This window comes from Siphateles boraxobius, unplaced genomic scaffold (assembly GCF_051911475.1).
Source record: "Siphateles boraxobius isolate OS27281-9 unplaced genomic scaffold, OSU_SipBor_1 25, whole genome shotgun sequence".
In the NCBI taxonomy this organism is placed as follows: domain Eukaryota; kingdom Metazoa; phylum Chordata; class Actinopteri; order Cypriniformes; family Leuciscidae; genus Siphateles; species Siphateles boraxobius.
In genome coordinates, this window is record NW_027508866.1 from 3,678,017 (window position 1) to 3,700,871 (window position 22,855).

A 22,855-nucleotide genomic window follows, 5' to 3' on the forward strand; every position below is an offset into this window, starting at 1 on the left:
TTAAGATATTCTTAGATTTGTATATTCTTTAAGTAGATTTTAATTTTATATATATATATTTTTTTATTGACATTACATTAAATTTTTCCACTGTCTGTAAAGCTGCTGTAACATGTAAAAATCCCTAGTGCAGGATCAGTAAAGTCTTATTTTATCTCATGTCATAAACAATGTCCCTCTAAACATTTTTTTTAAACTGTTTTAGGTGCGCAGGTTTGCATATGAGTTGGCCAGCAGATATGGGTGCAAATATCCGAGTGGATGGGATGCCATCGAGATGGCGGGAAAGGACTGGCTCACCTCCTTCCTTCAAAGGAACAACACCTTATCTATTCGTAGACCCCAAGCCACCAGCATGTCCCGTTCCACTAGCTTCAACAGAACAAATGTGTCTTCTTTTTTTAAGAATTTGCAGACAGTTCTTGCCCGCTACCTTTTTGAAGCAAAGGACATTTGGAATGTGGATGAAACAGGTACAAGTTTACAATTCATTAAAACTAAAAAAAAGTTACAATGATTCAGTGGTTTAAAATACATGGGACAAACCTATTGTTATATAAAATTTAATAAACAGACCGTGATAATAAATACATACTGTAGCCTATACAGATAAATATATACAGGTTATAAAACTATGAGGTGAATGAATATGTAATTCTATAAAAACACTACACGCACACACACATACACCTAGCTATAATAAAACATACAAATAAACAAAAAAAAATATTAATACAGATATAGAGATAATAAAACAATAATGTAAATTAATATGTAACTATATACAAACACTAACAATACACACACATCTAGGTATATAAACACTTACAAATGTTCTTGAAAGTTCATCAATGTTTATAATTAAATTTCAGGTACCACAACAGTCCAGGTGCCAGGCAAAATTATAGCCACCAAGGGGAAGCGCCAGGTAGGTGCAGTGACCTCTGGGGAGAGGGGAACATTGGTCACCATTGCCCTTGCGGTTAATGCACAAGGCAATTGCATTCCCCCGTACTTCATTTTTCCCAGAAAGAAAGAAGGACCACTTTGTTAGGACTGGTCCCATCGGCTCTACTGGTTCTGCCAATAGTTCAGTGTGGATGCATGATGTAGACTTTCTTTCCTTTCTCCAGCACTTTGCCAGACACACCCGTGTGAACCTGGAGTCGAAGGTGCTGCTCCTGCTTGACAAACACTGGTCACATCAATTGACTTTTGTCAGTCAAATGGCATAGTCCTCCTATCTTTCCCACCCCACTGCTCACATCGTCTCCAGCCGCTCCACAGGAGTGTATTCGGTCCACTGAAGCGCTATGTTAACACAGCAGCAGATCACTGGATGAGAACACACCCTGGAAAAATGTTAACTATTTATGACATCCCAAACTTAGTGGCCACAGCTCTGCCATGCGCAGCAACACCCAGCAACATCAGATCTGGCTTTGTGTGCACTGGCATCTGCCCCTTTAACCCAGATATTTTTGAGGAGCAAGACTTTTCACCTTCATATGTCACCGACCACCCAGATCCTTCACAAGTACCATGTGCTCTCACACCACATTGCAACACAGACCCATACAGCCAGAGCCTGCTGCCAGAGTATCCTGCTGGCTCAACCAGGGACACCTGTTTAGTGTCTGCCATCCTTGACCACCCAGCTGTCTGTTCAGGTAAGATAAAATAAGATAGAACTTGTTTAGTCCTGAAGGATTTTAGTCAAATAATTACTAAAATAGAATTGTGCACTTGATATTAATATTACTGTTTCTGTGTCCGCTGATTAAGCTGTCCCTCCTGAAGAAGCCGGAAGAGGTATGCTTGAGGTAAGTCACACTTCTGTCCAGGCATTTAGTCCAGAAGCTGTACGTTCCTTTCCAAAGGCTGGTCCGAGAAAGGACACAAAACGGGGAGGCAAAAGGAGGTGAGGTTTTTGCTTTTTCCTGAGTATTTTATTTATGCTATCATGTGGACAGAGGATGAGCAATAACTGCCTGTAAATGTATACAAATGTTGACAGCATTTTTTCTCACTTTGAATGTTGCAGGTCAACGGCGATCCTCACGGACTCTCCGATGAGGGCAGCTCTGGAGGAGGAGCAACAGAAGAGGATCCAGAAGAAGCCGCCTGCTCCAAAGAAAAGGCTCCTCACACCTCACACTCAAGACACTGCATCCACAAACACTGCACCCACAGTTTCCTCGGACAAGGATGAGGAATGTCTTGTGTGTAAAGAAACATTCAGCTCGTCCTTGCCTGGGGAAGTGTGGGTTCAGTGTCTCTTTTGCCAGCTCTGGTCACATGAAGCATGCACTGAGGGTGCGGAACATTATATCTGTCACAACTGTGACCATGAGTAGGCCTAGGCTAATGCCTTTTTTATGTTCTTTTTTGTTTGGTTAGTTATGGTGTTATTTCTTTGCTGGTTTTGTTTCTAGGTTTCACTAGAGGAACGTTGAGGAACAGCTGATTTCGGTATGTCACCCTCACATTTTATCTCTAACATTTAGGTTAGCCATACATACCTTACATACAGACCAAATCTTTTCCACCTCCACCAATGAATTTGCAGTGTTTCCATCCAGATGTTTTTATGCACAGTTTGAATTTTGATTATTTTATGCTAATTTCGTTAAATTTTCATATTGTTCATACGGTTGAATGTTTTATAAAATGGTTTGACATTGCCAATAAAAGATATTCTAATCAAATCAAGTTTGTACGGTCTTATTTTTGAAACATTTGATGAAACTGAAATTTAAAATGAAAATGTAATTTAATATTTTTTTTTTGCAAAGATAAAGGACAAAATATGTTTGCAGTTACATATTAACTAAGTCATAGTCAGGTATATTTGATGAAAACAAGAGTAACACAAAAAAATCTAGCTTGTATTGTTCTGTTACTTTTGACCCACCTGTGTCACCCAAAATACCACCTGGTATTGATAGACCATACTTGTGAGTTACTGACCACAGCAAAAATATAGCTCTGTCTAAAACAATATATTTTAAAAAGATGTTTTTCTGAAAAATGGTACTTTCGCCCCAGCTCTCCCCTACTATTTGTTATTTCAGATAGATATGAATAATTATATTGAGTTACTAGGCCTACTTGGATTCAATAAATAGTCAAACAAAATGCACTAGGTCTCTATGTGAAGCTTTAATGCTATTTATATGATGATCTCATACCTGTTCCTTTTTCTGTTTATATCATTTTTTTTCTTTCTTTTACTTGTAGGCTATTATTATTTTATATTGTATATGTTCTTTTAATTAAATGCGCTGGCAGCTCATTGCACCTGTCAAACAGATTACACTGAGCGGAGCGGGTGACCGGTTTAAGATGGCGGCCCCACGGCTCGTCCGTGCCAATAGGCAGTAGCGGTCGATAGGGCGTCTATCTATATCATGTCTATGTGTGAACCCCTGTGCTTGGAGTTTCACCCTGCACTAACTCCTCCCCTTCCTTCCACTTTGGGGGTGAACAGATTAAGCGTGGAAAATCACCCACGATCACTAGGGTTCAATGTAAAAAAAAATCAAAATGATGAAAAAACATTAAAAAATATATATTTTAATCTTATTAAAGAAAATGTATAATAAAAGCCATAATCAGAGGTGAGATCATTGTGTTTTTTTATTTTAAAAGAGGTCTTTCACATCTACATTTGAAGTTGTACTTTTCACAATCACATATAAAAATACATTAAAACAATGTGTATCGTTAAAACACATACATTTTAAAACCATAAGTTGCAAACATGTTCTAGAATTAAAATTATATCATGCAAATAGTTTTATTTTCTAACATACGTTTGAAGAAAAGTTGTACTTTTACAATTAACTAGTGTTTAAAGGTATTAAAAACGTCATTTAATGTTAAAAAAGGTCTTACGTTTTTACAAAACTCCGTTTTGCTGAAAGAAGAAGAACAAAGACATTGGTTTCCAAAAAGGCACCGTGAGAAGCGGTGTAAAACACCTGCGCTCACTTCCGCGCTCCGATCAGAAATGGCTGAACAGGAGTGGTACGGTGCACCAGACACTGACTCCTCCCACGACACACCTCCGCACCTGGACCATGGGAGATAGAACACAGAGTTCCCACGCACACACACATCTCCACACCTGGACCTCGGGCGATAGAACACACACACACGCGCGCAAACACGCTTACGATGACGTCACTCTAAGGGATTTCCCTCCGTGGCGGTCTGTTTAAAAACGCTACGATTTCAACGCAAAATACGGTTGTGATTGTGGATTATTAGATCTATTCAGGTGCAATGGCTATGGCAACAGAGCCCAAGACCCTCAAGAGAAACATTGGCGAGGCTATGGAGGATTTGACTCTAGCTCCGCGGAAGAAGCATGGTCCTTGTTTAACAAGATTTCTCCATGAACCGAGGGAGGATGTGGAATATGTTTTTCATTTGTCTGGCGGCCGTTCGTGCAAGTACAATTTTGACAAGACCAACCGCGAAGTCAGATTGATCAATTTGGATAACGATGAGAGATTTACACGGAATACAACAGAGGATCCGCATCTGTTTTTCACAGAACGAGACTGGATCTTATTTTTCACCTGCGTCTGGAAAGATATGAAATAAGGGTGTGACGAGCCCCTCTTTATAGCGGAGTGGAACTGTCTAACGATGGGTACAAAATACAAGCTGCTGGCGGACAATGTTAACAAACATCCCGAGGATTAAATTTACATCCGTTGCACTGATTTAGGTCAGATGTACCCGAATGGGCATGGCCTATCTCAGAGGATAACCACCTTAAATACTATGATTTAAAATTCATGTTTCAGTGGAAGGATATGCCCGTGCTGGAAGACATTTTTCCCAAAATTGATAAACTTTTCAAATGGTGTGACGCGTACGAACGCTACAACAATATTAAAGTGAAGCTCTTTCCCCCCAGGTTGGTGCACACCCAGTAAGAGGGGTGTTCAAATAGCACCGCCCACATTCTACAAGCATTAAAAAGACCTCCCCTTGACAACTTAACTCATTCTGCATTATGTCTCAAGAAACCGTCAACCCCGGATTCTCCCCACTTGGAGGTGTTAATGGATACACGCAGTCAGGATTATGCACTGGAAAGAAGCGTCGACTGGATGAATACATTTTGTATATCTTTGTATATCTTGGATATCACAACTTGGCTTTCTTCACGAACTATGGAGCTAATGGACCCATTACAAATGGACGTACAGCATCCCCTGTGAACACTGACACGTCTGCTGATGAGTCAGACGGGTGTCTCGGCGATACTGGACATCGGATTATTGAAAGTGTAGTTACAATCATATTGGAATATTTGATCAATAAATGGATGAAACAAAACTGCGATGGCTGTACCGTAGACCACCCATCCCAAACGTGGCACTCGTGTTTGTTCGAACCACCTGGATATTATTTCTATGGATGTTTTAACGAGATCAATCTGAAGGTTCTCAGACCGGAGCTAAAAACTATCCTGGCTCAATCGCTGAGTCTGTATGGTGCTACACCACATCTGCAAAGAATCCAAGGTGCCTTCGAGACAATCTTGTTTGAGCTTAAGGATGAGATGTACATTGTGGAGCAGCTGGGATCTATCAGACAGAAACTTGTGGATGAAAGTTGTGAGGAAATTATTTACTCCGCTGTCGAGAAGTGGAAACTTGCCACTGCTGAAAACCCTGAACCTGTCCTCGTGTGAAAATGTGGAACCTCTGCACATTCGGGATTATCAAATATTTCTTTAAACTGCATGTTAAATGTGGATTATCAACCCTGCTGTACAAGATTATCGATGATAATCATGCTACAAACACCGGAAAGTCTGCGGATGATATACGTCTAACGAAATTAACGTTTCAAATGAATGCTGTGCGGAAGTCATGGGACGACTGGAGTAATATGGTGAACATATCTGTAAACCATAAATGTACGACTATCAAAAACATTCTCGATCTAATGCCTGAAAAACCTGATTCCCTTAAAATAGGAAACATATTATGTCTATGTACGTATGTAACTGATGTTTGCAAATTGTTGAGAAATGAAGATTCTGATATTTGTAAAATTATTGATATTTTAGTTGAATTCATCCTGGAGAAAAATGTTGAAATGTGTGTGAAATTTCTTTTGACGTTTCGATGATACATGATTAAACCCTTGTAACCCTGTACTTTTATCTATTCTAAAATAAAATAAATTATTATGTTGATATACCCTTTTGTGTGTGACTATGTATGTGAAAAATAAATAAATAAAAAACTGAACAACATTGTAAGTGATCAGTTATTTTCTGAAATAAAATTAATAGATATTCCTGAAATAAATAAAAAAATAACTTGAAACAAAACAAAAACTGAACAACAATGCAAGTGATTCTGTATAGTCTGAAAAAACTCATAGTGTCGACATGTCAGAGCTAATGAAGAAGATTTACTCTGACCCTGCGAATTCTGGTGCTTCTGGTGGTAAGGACAGATTAAAACAGGCTGTATTGCTGGAATACAACGTAAGACTATCTGATAAAGAGGTGGTTGACTGGCTCTCCAGTCAAGACGCATACACTCTCCATCGTACTGCACCAATAAATTATAAACGGAATCGTGTGGTAGTGTATGGAAAAGACCACCAATTTCAAGCTGATTTGGTTGATATGACTGCATACTCGAAACAGAATGATAATATTAAATACATAATTACGGTTATTGATATTTTCAGTAAATTCGCATGGACGCGTGTACTTAAAAATAAGATGGGACCGGAAGTGACTAAAGCTTTTTTGTCTATTCTGCGGGAGGAGCGTATACCTACAAAGCTACAAACAGATAAGGGCACAGAGTTTTTCAATAAACATTTTCAGTAGATGACAAAAAAATATAACAAACATCATTTTGCCACAGCCAGTGACCTGAAAGCGTCGGTGGTTGAACGATTTAACCGAACATTAAAAGGTCGAATGTGGAGATATTTAACGGCTATAAATTCTAAACGGTACTGTGATGTAGGGTCTGGACCAATCAGACACACACTAATTATTCATATTCACTATATTTAATGAACATAAAGGTCTATGAAACTCTCCCCCAAAACTAACCTCACAAATGAAGTTACTTTGTCAGCCGGGTGTCCGGTTACAGAACACTTTAAGACTGATAACAGACTTTACGACCTCAAAGGAATGTGGCCACATGCGCCACATGCTTAAGAGAGAGAGACCATCTTTAATTAAATAAACTTTGCGGTGTTACTCTGATCTATGAAGGAACATGCCTCACAGAAACTGTGATGATTTACTGTCTCGTGCACTATTAGGTATAACAACATGGTATGTTTGATTGGGGTGTATGTGGTTGAACAACCACCCAACGGTCAATATAACCTCACCTGTATCATGCTTCCTAGCAAATTAATCCTCATTTAATGACACACACTTTGATGTACATCACCTTCTCTTAGAATGCAATGTGAATTTGTTATGTCTATTTGAGCTTGAATGAACAGTCTAAGCATGCTGGGGACAAAGACCATAAATCAACTAAGAGCCGCTTCCCCTCTCGGACATGTCACCTTACTCATAGGTCCATTCAAACCTTAGGGGTTGGTTCTTTTCTCAGGGTATATCAGAGGCAGGCAACAGTGACCGCTCTCTCTTAGTTTTTTCATCCAGCCGCAACACTGTTCTGGTGAGACTGGGGAGCCCCCTCCCCCTCCACGGGGGCCCCAGGGCCCAGCAGGCCTCGATTCCAACCAGATCCGGCCTCATGGAAAAGAGAGATGACTCTCTCACAAAGAACCAAGGACAATCTCAGGAGTTTTGGAACAAAGACTCCAACCAACAACGACTCCAATCACCCATCCTTCCGACTTCCTCACTTCTCCTGGGTGCTCGGCGTGGCCTCAACAGAGTCCCAGGCCTTCACCAAACCAGTCATGCGTTCCTGGAGAAAGAGAACGCTCAACCAACTTCCACTTGACACTGCCGGAACCATCAACGACTCCAATTTTCAACAACTTCAAGAATTGTTCCCATTACAAATGCAAGTATTCAATGAAATGTGAAAATGAAATTCTGATGGTTCTTCTCATAGACCCTCTTCCGGTTTCCAATTTTATCCTATCACTAACCTATTTATGTATTCATGTGTGTATGTTGTTTAGTTTATTTATATTCATATAAATATCTATATTTAGTTAATAAAACTTGTACATAATATGTATTTGATTCTGTTTTGTTTGCAATACAAGTCACTTTACGATCACGGGTTTTGCTACTGGCTCAAAGTACTGTACAGGCGAAGAAATAATTATTCTTCGGTGGCCATGGAAGATACCCTTTATTAGAATAAATTAATAATCAAAATAGTTCGTTGGAAGAACTGATTAATTGATTGTAATATTAATTCAGCCACATCAAGTTAATCCAATTAACTGACCCAAATATTTATAATTAATAATAACAAGATATTATTGATTATTAATATTTCCAAAAAGCTGAGTTCCTTACAGTGATATACTTCAAGATCTGACAGAGGGGTATAATTCCAGTTATCACAAGTCCATTAAAATGCGGCCGTTGGACGTGAATAAAGAAAATGAAGATGTAGTGTTTAATAATTTATATGGGAAAATACGTAAAGAGACACCCAAATTTTAATTCTCAATTGGAGATGTCGTGAGAAACTCTAAAGTCCGGAATATTTTTGCCAAAGGTTACGAGCAAAATTATACTGAAGAATATTTCATGATGGTGAAATTATCACTGGTTGTTTTTATGAGCAAGAACTACAGAAGATTATCGTGAGTAATGATGCATCTTTCAAGGTTGAAAAAATATTGGATAAACAACGCCGTGGGATAGTCATGTATGTGTTAGTCAAGTGGTGGGTGTCACAGTGTCTGGTTTGTGTTTCGCCGGGTGTCCACTAGAGGTCTCTTCCCCATACTGTCACTATTCACTCTGGATCTGCATTCCCCACAATCCTTGTCTGTACCAATCACTGTTCATTGCACTCAGCTGTTCCCCGTCATCATTGTACCCAGCTGTTCCCTGTTATACATTGTTTAGTTCTGTGTGTATATATACCCTGTCTGTTTTAGTGTTTGTCACAGAGTCGTTGTTGTATGTCACGCTACACTTCTGAGGTCTGTTACTAGTCTGTTTCTTGTTTATTTTGTGTATTTGTTTTTAGACTGATTAATATGGATTTCGCCCCCTGCATGGATGACTACGATTCTGATTACTTGGATTTTTACCTTTGCATGGATGATGACGAATTGGATTGCCCTAACAACAAACATACTGTTTTTGGATCTACCTGTTCTCCTGTGTGTTCCCGTGACAGTGGGGCTGGCCTTCTAAATTCAACAGCTGGATTCCTAAAAAACAGGTGATGGATCTGCAAACTACCTTAAAATTATAGTGAATTCGTAACAGGTGTCATTTATGTAAATCATGTCTGAGGAGGGGTTCTACATTACACTCCCCTGCAATGCTTCGACTAATGTCTATCCTGAGAATCGTATATCTAATTACAAAACTAGGATGGCTAGAAGTATAAATTTAAAAGGCCTGTGGGAAGTGGCACTGGTCGAGTTTGATTATCCGTTGACCTGGTACACCTTCAATGAGGACGACGCTGTTTTTATTATCGATTGTGATCAAAGCATATTACAGAATAACGGCGAACTGCACAGTGTAAGGGGTGACCTTGATATCCTAACTTTTCGGAAAGCCCTAAAAATATCTACGAGCCAGAACGCTTTACTCAGAGAAATAAATGCATCTCTCCCCCAGCGGGTGCAGCTCGGCTACGACCATATAAAGAATAAGATATTTCTGAAAGCAGCCCAGAGTGCTTCGTTGACATTTTATGGTAAGGTAGCTTTTATACTAGGATTAAAACCCGGTGTTTCTATAGAAGCTGCAAACAGTTCGAATGAACATCAAGACACAAACGTCACATCAGTCACATATGCACCGTTCCAGGCTGATATAGGAGGTGGCTTTTATACCCTATACAGGTCCTTCTCAAAAAATTTGCATATTGTGATAAAGTTCATTATTTTCCATAATGTAATGATAAAAATTAAACTTTCATATATTTTAGATTCATTGCACACCAACTGAAATATTTCAGGTCTTTTATTGTTTTAATACTGATGATTTTGGCATACAGCTCATGAAAACCCAAAATTCCTGTCTCAAAAAATTAGCATATCATGAAAAGGGTCTCTAAACGAGCTATTAACCTAATCATCTGAATCAACTAATTAACTCTAAACACCTGCAAAAGATTCCTGAGGCTTTTAAAAACTCCCAGCCTGTTTCATTACTCAAAACCGCAATCATGGGTAAGACTGGCGACCTGACTGCTGTCCAGAAGGCCATCATTGACACCCTCAAGCAAGAGGGTAAGACAGAAAGAAATTTCTGAACAAATAGGCTGTTCCCAGAGTGCTGTATCAAGGCACCTCAGTGGGAAGTCTGTGGGAAGGAAAAAGTGTGGCAAAAAAAACGCTGCCCAACGAGAAGAGGTGACCGGACCCTGAGGAAGATTGTGGAGAAGGACCGATTCCAGACCTTGGGGGACCTGCGGAACCAGTGGACTGAGTCTGGAGTAGAAACATCCAGAGCCACCGTGCACAGGCATGTGCAGGAAATGGGATACAGGTGCCGCATTCCCCAGGTCAAGCCACTTTTGAACCAGAAACAGCGGCAGAAGCGCCTGACCTGGGCTACAGAGAAGCAACACTGGACTGTTGCTCAGTTTTGCATGTCATTCGGAAATCAAGGTGCCAGAGTCTGGAGGAAGACTGGGGAGAAGGAAATGCCAAAATGCCTGAAGTCCAGTGTCAAGTACCTACAGTCAGTGATGGTCTGGGGTGCCATGTCAACTGCTGGTGTTGGTCCACTGTGTTTTATCAAGGGCAGGGTCAATGCAGCTAGCTATCAGGAGATTTTGGAGCACTTCATGCTTCCATCTGCTGAAAAGCTTTATGGAGATGAAGATTTCATTTTTCAGCACGACCTGGCACCTGCTCACAGTGCCAAAACCACTGGTAAATGGTTTACTGACCATGGTATTACTGTGCTCAATTGGCCTGCCAACTCTCCTGACCTGAACCCCATAGAGAATCTGTGGGATATTGTGAAGAGAAAGTTGAGAGACGCAAGACCCGACACTCTGGATGAGCTTAAGGCCGCTATCGAAGCATCCTGGGCCTCCATAACACCTCAGCAGTGCCACAGGCTGATTGCCTCCATGCCACGCCGCATTGAAGCAGTCATTTCTGCAAAAGGATTCCCGACCAAGTATTGACTATTGGGTGCATAACTGAACATAATTATTTGAAGGTTGACTTTTTTTTTTGTATTAAAAACACTTCTTTTATTGGTCGGATGAAATATGCTAATTTTTTGAGACAGGAATTTTGGGTTTTCATGAGCTGTATGCCAAAATCATCAGTATTAAAACAATAAAAGACCTGAAATATTTCAGTTGGTGTGCAATGAATCTAAAATATATGAAAGTTTAATTTTTATCATTACATTATGGAAAATAATGAACTTTATCACAATATGCTATTTTTTTTAGAAGGACCTGTATATGTCGCAGATATAATAGACTACCAGGCCGTTGGAGATGCTTATGTGCCTTTACTAGGCACAGCACATATTGAAGGGGGATCAAACAAGGCTGCCAGTGTCAGGTATGACAAGTCACACTACGTTCGTCTAAATAAAACCAGTATTAACGAGATTACTTTTGAGGTTAAAGACGACTTAAACAGAAAGATACCATTCACCTACGGGAAGGTTGTATCTAAACTTCACTTTAGACCTGTGAAACAACACCTTTTTTAAAATGACTTATCTCGCTCCGTACCAGCCGGACCCCGATCATTATGTAGCGTACTACAAATCTCAAACCGGAAACGGCTTGCCCGGTTACGCAGGGGGTGGTGTCATGTACGGTTCCGGTTTTGCATCAGGAATCGGTGGATTGTTTAGGGGCTTGTACTGTATGGCAATCCCTTTCCTTAGAAGGGGATTCAGTATAGCAAAACCACATCTAAAAGCCGCTGCAAAAAACATAGAAAGTGATGTCGTAACTACAGCTCTAACAAAGTCGTATAACAATGATGACGGTCAGAGCGGGCATGGACTCATGGTCATGGGGCATAGATGGTTAAAACCACCAGGGACCCGTATGAGAAGAGGGCGTGGTCATGGCATAAAGAAAACTAGACGCATCAGTAAGAAGCGCTCAGTCGCAAAAATCAAACGAAGAACCCGTACGAAGCGTGTGAAAAGAACTACAAAATTAAAAAGACGTTCCAATACTATATTCTAAAAAATGTCTGTTACATTGCATGTCTGACGAATGCATCAAGACCGAGCTGGATCTGTTTACTGTCCCTTTGACACAAACAGCTATTGAAAAAAACCCTTATGTGGAGATTCCGCCAATTTCATCTGTTACAGATTTATCTCCGATAGAATTTTTCATAGCGGGGACAGGTGAAGATTACACAGATTTGAATTACACTCTGTTATTTACCCGTGTCAAAATAACTCTTCCGAACGGTGATGATATTCCTGACGGGGCCCCAGTAGGGCTTCTTAATTATCCTACAGCGTGTATCTTCTCACAGGTTGATCCCAATACTCAAATACTTATCCATATAGCTTTATTTTAGAAACGCTCATTAATTATGGGAGAGATACATTAGAGAGTAACTTTAGTGCTGGACTTTTTTACAAAGATACCGCGGGGCGAATGGACACAGTAGACCAAGCCGGTGGTAACGAAGGTTTAACAAAAAGAGCAGCATTCACCAACGCTAGCAATGTTGTGGAGCTACTAGCACCGATACACAGTGATATATTCTTTCAACCGAAACTATTATTGAACGGTGTTAATTTTCGTCTTCGTTTAACCAGAGCAAAAGACACATTCTGTTTGATGCGTGCTGACGCTGTCGATTATAAACTAAAAATACTCTCAGCTTCACTCTTTGTCAAGAGAGTCACTTTATCGCCTGCGGTGCGTCTGGGACATGCACAAGCACTCCTCTCTGCCACCGCCAAATATCCTATAGACCGTGTCTGTGTGAAAAATTTCTCCATACCAGCAGGGACGCGCGTCTCTAACCATGAAAATCTCTTCCTCGGGACTCTGCCAAAATCTATCATTTTAGCGATGACAGATGACTCGGCGTTTACAGGTGCCTATGATAAAAACCCGTTCGCCTTCAAGCACTATAATCTTTAATTCATAAATCTGACCTCTGACGGCGTGCACATCCCCACGCGCCCGTTTCAGCCACAATATAACTTAGGAAATGCCGTAAGAGAGTTTTATCAACTGGTGTCTGCGACAGGTAGACATCTGAAGAACCAGCCTTTGGCCATAGACCGAGAGGATTTTCTCAATGGATACACTCTCTACGCATTCAACCTGACACCCGACGATGAATTTGGACAGCATGTGTCAATTACTAGATCAGGAAATATTAGATTAGAAGCACGTTTTAGAGAGCCTCTAGAGCACACGGTGAACCTTTTGATTTATGCAACCTTTGACTCTCTTCTTGAAATATCAAACCGAAGATAGGTGCTTGCTGAACACTACTGAAGGGGGTTGAAATGAACACGATTCAGTTGACAGGAATCATGGACAACATATGTGATATCAATTTTCTAGGAGTGTTTCCTAGCGACTACCTCCCCAAAGAAACGTTGTTAGATGTACCTGCCCTGTTAATTTCTAATACAGATGCTTCGGGCGATCCGGGTCAGCACTGGCTAGCAATGTACATAGTTCGAGGTGGTTTCGCATGTTATTTCGACAGCTTCGGTAATCCACCAGATGCAGTTTGTTTTCCGAGATCTATTTAAGATTTTCTAAAAAAGAATTCTACACATGTTCATTATTGTACCAGACAAGTACAAGATTATAGATCTGTCACCTGCGGACAGCATTGTGTCTTTTTTCTGTATCATATATCGCGAGGGTTTGAGTATAAAAATATAATGAAATTTTACCATAATGATAATCTAATAAAAAATTATTCTATGGTATCTCTTTTTGTGAAAAAATTGAAACCCCGTGCCTGTGATAGTAAATCATTTAAGTGTATACAGTGCATACACCCATATGGTTATATTTGTAAAACAGACAAACTCTGTTACATCAACACATATATTCGTTAAAATTTCAGCCAGTGTTTAGTGTCTAATGCAATTAAATACACTTTCATCCAGTGTGTTTGAATGTATGTGTGTTGCTGAGTCATGATATCCAACCTTTTTCTACGTTTTAGGTGGTACAGTCTCAAAATCACCATCGGGTGTTTTTCTTTTAAGCAATTCAATACCTCCATCGGTTGTTTTTCTTTTAAGCGATTCAATCGTGTGCCTAACATGTTGGTTGGTTACGGTCGAATAAGGTATGTGTAGTTCTGCAAACGCATCCAGAAACTCGCACCACCCCATCGGAAGCCTGTTGTCACGCATCATCTGCGGTGACGTCACACTTTTCAGTAGATCAAACACATGGGATCCGGGAATGATTCGTCCTTTATAAACAAACCCTCCATTGTCAGTCCATGATGCCAGATGTTTGGCTTTGGACATTTTATCCATAATATATTTTACATTTTTTAAGCTTCTCTGAGACGCATTGTTTAGTACCTCTGATACGATTGCATCATCAGTGATGTCACTGGTGCTATTTCCGGTACTATGGGGGTGTCAGTTGTCTCTTGAGGCATTGTAAGGGTTAGAGTGTTACTTTCCATATCATGGTGTTTTACCACATTAATAAATCGTTGTAAAGCATTAGTGTAAAGTTTTGCTTTTTCGTGTGTGTCCAGATCATGTCTCCGTAATATATCTCTAATAGATGAGTCCAGATTATCCTCCACGAGCGTATGAATATTTTCTCGAGGCAGTGCAGACCTCAATCTGTTCAATTGATGCTTTGGTACTAGATACATTTTTTCGGTGTGGTCCATCCTTTTTAGGTTCAGTTTCTAGTTATCAGACTGGTTATAAACGGGAGAGCTACTGATAATAATGGAAGTAGAAAGCCACCTCTTTGATTAATCATACACCTCTTCCTGACTATATTAATCTTTTTATTAGCAACATACTTTATTTCATTTTTTCTTCTTTTTAAAGAATTATGTTGCTTCGTAGTAAAAGGAATTGTTCCATGAAGTATATTTAAGGCAACTTCGCATAATGCTAGTATTAACTCGTCGGGGGCTGAATGCAGAATAACTCGCCGTTGCTTGGGTGTAGCCTTGTATAATAACTTTAAAAGGTACAGGTTTCCGGAAAGCCTCGAAACTCATCGCTAAGTCTCCTTCTGAACGTACACCACCACCGGATACTCAGACAATAAGTCCGATCTGAGACGGAATTTCAGGCGTTTGTGTTTCATAATCTACCAATAAATAGCTGTAAGGTCGCTCGGTAGCATCTTGGTAGGCCTCAATAAAAAACTTTGTACAGGTTGGAAACATCTGTCACCCCAAAACCCCTATCTGCTGTTTATCACGGGGTTTTTTAAATAGTTAGCATTAAGACTTATAGTTCTGCTAGATTTGCCATGGAAGAATAGATTCTGTATCAACAATAAACAGCTAATCTTGTTTTGATTGTCACGGGTCTATGAAGGAAGACTCAAATGCAGAATGTGAGTTAACAGATTTATTTACAGACAGATGACATGAAGTGGTGGGAGAGGTGAACAGTTCAAACAATAGGCAAGAATGACACAAAGACAGAAGTTGAAGCTAGCCGAGCTGCCGTTGATAATTGCACAAGATGTCTGTAGGCTGGAGAGTAGCAATGGCAGAGCAGAGTGAAACCAGAGAATACCAGCAGTAGCCAGACAGGAAATCCACGTACAACAGCAAGGTACACAGGGATATCAGACTCAGCACTAGGCTTGCTCCAAAGCAAAAGGGAGAAAGCAGTCAGGGATGCTCTGCTTAGCAGGACAGGTCTGGAAAAAGGGACAAGAGAGACAGAACCTAAGCCAAAACTAAAGCACAAATAAAACCTTTACAAAAGAAACACTAATGACTTTGGTAACAAACTATTTAGCTCAGAAGTTCACAGTGGCACAACATATAACGAACTGGCAACACATGAGGGAAAGAGCACACATATAAAGGGAGCTAAGAACAAGAGGAACAGGTGTACACACTCAGGTAAACGAGGACTCAAACAAGGGAGCAGAGAACATGAGGAACAGGCGATAACACTCGGACAAGGAACAGGTGACAACACTCAGACAAACGAGGACTCAACTAGACAAGAGGGCGTGGTAAAGGGAAACAAGGAGGCAGGAACAAAGGAGCACATGGCAAACAAACAAAACCACATGTTTAAGCACAACACAAACATAGAGACATGAAACAAAGACATAGACAAAGCTGCCAGGACGGAACCCTGACAGTGATGAGTGTACTGAGTAAAAACTTTAGCGACTTCTGGATTGGACGCAGCGTGTGTCATAACATCATCCAGTATTAATAATGAATGTTTATCGGGGGGAAATAAAGTATCATCTTCCAGTTTCTTTGGAATGTTTTCAATGAATTTAATATCAAAAGTATGCAACAATTCATCGTATAAAGGCTGCCAGGATGTATATATGTACACAAAATTATCAGACTTTACAGAACACATTTTGTCAGACTTATACATTAGAGATTTCACAAAAAAAGTCTTGCCACTGTTGCTAGGACCACTAACAACCCCAGAAAACGGATGTTGCAATCTGTAGTCAAAAACATAAATTTCACACATATTCACAAAATATTTTATAAAACCCATAAGGCAATGTTGTATAGTCTGGTAGAAGGACGCGTTTGTCGTACACTATTCTGAAACTTTTCGCAACTGTTTTATTATGCAATGTGAAACGCCACTTATTGCGCGTGATGGTGTCTGAGCTAGCGAGCAGGTGCAGACTGACACCTGTCTCAACATGTGAGCGCACTAGACCGATCAGACTCTGCAACGTGACTATTTGTGCGTTCTCGGCGTGAAGCGTAATGCCTTTTGCTTTGAGACATGTATATCCATTTGCAGTACAGTACCCGTAAGATTTCGGACCAGAAGAAGAAAACACTTCTATCCAATCGTCTGGTTCTAACTCGCTTGTGAGCTGTTCGAGATATGCACCTGTTTCAGGGATCCATTCCCCATTTTTCGATACAAAGATGACTGAATCTGTATCGGCGTAAAGGACACGCTCATTTAATTTATCCAAAAGATTATAGAGCTCAAGTTGCGCGTATGCAGTGGTGAATGCTCCGATAAACACATTAACATCGCGAGTGGGAGAGGGGTCTTGTTCAGCATAAGACCATTGGATTAATGTGACGGTATCAGATACAAAAGAGACATGTTTTTCACATACGTGAACTCTTCTGGATCTGTCAGAAGCTCCGCGATCAGGGGATGGGTACGCAATGAGAACCGACCCCACAATGTGTTCAGGATTAGCTTACTTATAGATATTTTGGCAGGGTTGTGTGAAATATTAGAAACATCCAAACTAACACACTGGTTTTCAAGATAATCGTCGACATAAGACTTGTCTTAGTCTGTCACCACATGTCTGGGAAAGCCTGAGGCTTCCTGTTTGAATTTTAGAAATGTATTTACATAACCACTGAACAAGGTGTCAGATGTCTGTTCAAAATGCCATACTTCATCCATTTTCAACACTTTATACCCATGTTGAATAGCAAGCTGTAATTCGACGGAGACCCACGACCCTTTAATACACCTGTCTGCATCCATATGACTGCACTGAGGGTTTTGAGTCTGATTCTCTGCACAAGTCCTACACAAAGGAAACATTAGCTTACCAGAGCACCTGTAAGGCAGTACGGGGTGAAATAGCTTGCAAGGGGGTAGGACGACGGCTTTGATGAGACCAAAATAATTCTCTATAGGCTCAAAATCCTTAAATTATTTTAGGGTGGCCAACAGGATAGGTTTTACATGATTGTACGTACGGATACAACGATGTGAAATCATAATAATCCACCCTCTCATCCTAGGCAGTTTTGTGGTACAACTTATACGCGTTAGTGCGGCCACCATATAAAGCATTGCGTGGTTTCAGCCTCTCAGGCGCTTCGTAAGATTGCATAAACCGCATGACGTCCGGATCTGACTGTTTTGCATTGTCCCATTCACATGCCCATATAGAGATCACACGCAAGGAATACATTTTACGCAGGGTCTCTAGTTTGTCATCCGACTGTCTCCTGAGAGATCCAAAAGACTTTTTTGATAAGGGTTGAATTTCTTCAGCCTTAAATCTGCAAGAATACCCATGAAAAAAACATCCTAAATACTCTAAAACTGTTTTCACGCCTCATTGCTCTCGTAATACCCATCAACATGATAGGGACCGAATTTGACTTCATCATGATTTAAAGCATGTTGCACATCTACGTTATGCTTTTTTTTGGAAATATTCTAACCACTGTATAGATGAATTTGAAAAAGTTTTTTGTTGATTAACGTACGCGTGGCTGTGGGTGAGAGCCAGTGTGTCACGTGTCAGAAAATTAGTTTTGAATACTTTCATACACGTTCCTGCTAGTGTTACTGATTTAAATGGATCAATGTTTGTGATTTTTAAAAACTCATCCCTATAACTCAAACAGGCCTGACGTAGAATAATCACGTCATTCCGACAGTAAAAAGCTAGGTCCTTTTTTAAGTCAAACAAACCCGATACGCCTGCATACCATAGATCAAATCTAGTACGCTCAGCTTGACTCATCGTCTCATAGCCGTAAAACTCTTGTTGGTTTTGGCGATCAGCAATCGTACGTAGAAGTCCGACTATTGTCGATTGTGAATCAAACAGCAGTCCTTCGGTTTGCTGATACGATAAGGGCTGTGACACAACATCTAAATAGGAAATTCCGGTTGGCGCTGAGAAATGTTTCATAACTCAACTTCTGAAAATCCCGCTTGCTGAATAACGGTCTAAAGGCACCCGCAGATCAGTGTTGCCAACTTAGCGCCTTTGTTGCTATTTTTAGCGACGTTTCAGACCGCTTTAGCGGCATTTTTTTTTAAAAGCGACTAGCTACAAATCTAGCGACTTTTTAGACAAACCTCAGTAACCTCCAGATGTTGCCAGTACTGTTCTGCGAGCGCGAAGTCTTGCTTTCTCCCTGCCGTCACTCTCTCTAACTGCATCTACCTTGTTCAGTGAATGGCTGAGACGAGCAGCAGCACATTCATGTGTTGAGTGCGCGCCAGATTTCTTTTCCCCCACGGACTTGTCACTTATCTGCTTCTCTTTTGTTTTATTTTTAAAGAGTTTTGTTTGACCATTTTAATTTATTTTATTGTGCTTATTACTTTTAATAGTCACTATCACAGAGCTTTCACCCAGTTCCCGAACTCTCTCAATTCAGATAATTTTACACATATAAAAAAAATGTTGTCATTCACTATCATAGCTACTTGTTCTATTGTCTGACAAAAATAAAATAGGTAATGAGCAGGGTGCGAACTACGGGGGAGCTAGGGGGAGCTTGGTTCCCCTTAATAAGACATGGGCTCCCCTGAAAACGTGATTCGTGAAATTTTGGGGGGGTCTCAAAAAATATTGACAATGTTTTATTTTGACGTGCAATTTCAGTTTTGTGTAATGTGATCATCATGGAGAATTATGTCTAAAATAGCAAAAATATCCATTCATGCATGCATGACGGCGATTTAAACCTAATTCACTTCAATAAAGATAACTACACATGCTATTATTGTCATGAGCATCAAGGTGTGGTGGTGCTGCGGTGCAAATTCCAATCATGTTTAGTACATGTTAACTCAAAGATTCGTAGAATAAATATAAACGGTGGAGGCCATTGATCTGCGCGCGAAGTCCTTGAAATCCATTCTGTGTTAAGGTAAGGCATGTTATTCACTATTATATGTTGTGGCTGGGTTGTTATAGGTCTGCGTGGCTCTCGATGTCTTACTGTGCGTTCACACGAACGCGAATTGAATTATTTGCTCGAATATATCTAATTAGACGCGATAGACTCGTATTTGACGCTCTATTCGCGTTCGGTGCGAACACACCATTAGGCCTATTTGAACGGATGGATTATGGTATTCTTGTGTAACCTGACGAGTAATTTAACCCTTGTTCAAGTCAAAGACAGCCTATGTAGCTATAGACTATTTGGGGATGGCTGTTTGACTTATCAATTTGTGTCGATAAAGTATAGGGTGAATCCTGTATACGGTATAGTGCTTGCATAGTGCATACACTTGTAGCTGTTATGTATCTTTGGAAGTCCTTGAAATTAATGGGTTAATGCGCATTCCGCGTCCTGTCTGAAGGCGCTTCAATCCTCTGCACGCGCAAGTGCACGATCCTTTAGCTACTTTCCTTTGAAAATAGTTGGCAACAGTTCCGCAGATTCTCCGGAGTCACTGGTGTCTGATGAATTCTGTTCAGGCTCAATTATATCCAATACAGCTGCTTGGGATTCGAGGAATATATTCAATTCTCTTTCATCATGATCTTGTACTAGAAGAAAACATAACAATAATTATTATATGTATTATTTATTACATATGATAAGACAAAAAATGTATAGTATCTTACCACTATCTTCCGGTGAGCTTCCGTATGAGCTGTGAGACACGGGTAAATCCGTGTCTCGTTTCTTGTATGATCCTCCGGCTTCGGGCTCTTGGTAATTTCGTCGTCGATGTACATTCATCAGTGGAGTTTTGTCCTGGAGAAATAATATTCATTTTATTATTCAAATATTCAACGAATAAACATAATGATGATTCTCATGTTGCCTACCGTCGTTTGGATATCCTAATTGTGCCCCATTGTCTGAATCATATTCTCCATAAACATCACGAAGACGCTTTATTCCTCTCCAAGAGGTAGGACGATGTGTGCGCTCGTTATAATTTCCGTTCCCGTAGCTGCCTGAAGGCCTCTGATACGACTCGCTTATGTCAGGTGCGTTCACTTCAACCTCCGGCGATCTGTTTGGCTGTCCACAGACAGACACTTCAGGACTACCCCAAGAGGTGACGTTATCATACGCTTGCACGGACTCGTCCAATGACGCGTGCGGATCCCCCTCCGAAGTCTGAGTTTGTGGTGTTGTGGAAACAGAAGTCTGTGGCTGACGGAGTTCGACGCTATCTACTGTATTGTCTTGTAAAAAACTGTGTAAAACTCCCTCTTAAAAGGATTCGTCATCTAAAATGAAAACAAATATATGTTACTGATGCTAACCATTTCAATAAAATGTATAAATAATTTGAATATTTTATAAAAATACTCACAAAGAGAATCCAGAATTTCTGCTAAATCGCCATAATAATATAAATCCGGGAGTGATTCCTCTGTTCATGTTAATAAAAGAGAGAAGAAAAATGTAATATTCAAACACATATTTGAACTATAATACTTTTCTGTTAAAATGAGAAATGTTGCTAGCAACTTACCGTGGTGACCTCCTGACATTTTTTTTTTTTCGTGTAGAGCCTCGATTCGGTTGACTGTTCTGATCGAAGTGAAAAGTTTGAATGAAATGCCTGTTCACAAATTAAAGATTGCACTTCGTGATTTCAAAAACACCTTTTTCCCGCGCATTCTTTTTTCAAAGAACATCTTTCAACTCTGCATGTGGTAGGGATTCTGATATTTGATTTTACAACTAGAAAAGCATATGGCGACTGTCTCGCTCATACACCCCGATCTCATCAGATAACCTCAGCAATGAAATAATTCTCGACCTCTCACGAAATAACACTTGCAGGGCGCCGCAGCATGGGACAAACACCAGGGGTCAGACATTGTGACGCGTGTGTGTGTGCGCGTGTGTGTGTGCGTGTGTGTGTGTGCGTGTGTGTGTGTGCGTGTGTGTGCGTGTGCGTGTGTGCGTGTGCGTGTGTGTGTGTGTGTGTGTGTGTGTGTGTGTTCTATCGTCCCGTGGTCCAGGTGTGGAGATGTGTGTGTGTGCGTGTGAACTCTGTGTTCTATCTCCCATGGTCCAGGTGTGGAGGTGTGTCGTGGGAGGAGTCAGTGTCTGGTGCACCGTACCACTCCTGTTCAGCCATTTCTGATCGGAGCGCGGAAGTGAGCGCAGGTGTTTCACACCGCTTCTCACGGTGCCTTTTTGGAAACCAATGTCTTTGTTCTTTACAAAACGGAGTTTTCTTCTCGCATTTAAAGAATGCGCGGGAAAAAGGTGTTTTTGAAATCACGAAGTGCAATCTTTAATTTGTGAACGGGCATTTCATTCAAACTTTTCACTTCGATCAGAACAGTCAACCGAATCGAGGCTCTACACGAAAAAAAAAAATGTCAGGATGTCACCACGGTAAGTTGCTAGCACCATTTCTCATTTTAACAGAAAAGTATTATAGTTCAAATATGTGTTTGAATATTACATTTTTCTTGTCTCTTTTATTAACATGAACAGAGGAATCACTCCCGGAGTTTTGTAAAAACGTAAGACCTTTTTAAACATTATATGACATTTTCAATACCTTTAAACACTAGTTAATTGTAAAAGTACAACTTTTCTTCAAACGTATGTTAGAAAGTAAAACTATTTGCATGATAAAATTTTAATTCTAGAACATGTTTGCAACTCATGCTTTTAAAATGTATGTGTTTTAACGAGTACCTGAGTACCTTTGGGAAATCCCACGGTCACATGACCAATCCGGAAGGGGCGTGGTCTACCGTGGGAAATTCCCACGGTGTCATATACGGAGAGGGACGGGGTTTTATGGGGGGTAATA

At 40.3% G+C, this 22,855-nt stretch overlaps 1 protein-coding gene across 1 annotated transcript in view; it reads right to left on the reverse strand.

The window, feature by feature from the left end:
* LOC143749653 (ly6/PLAUR domain-containing protein 2-like) overlaps window positions 1-22,855 on the reverse strand; it is a 549,686-nt gene that overhangs the window by 308,579 nt on the left and 218,252 nt on the right. The window lies entirely within an intron of this gene.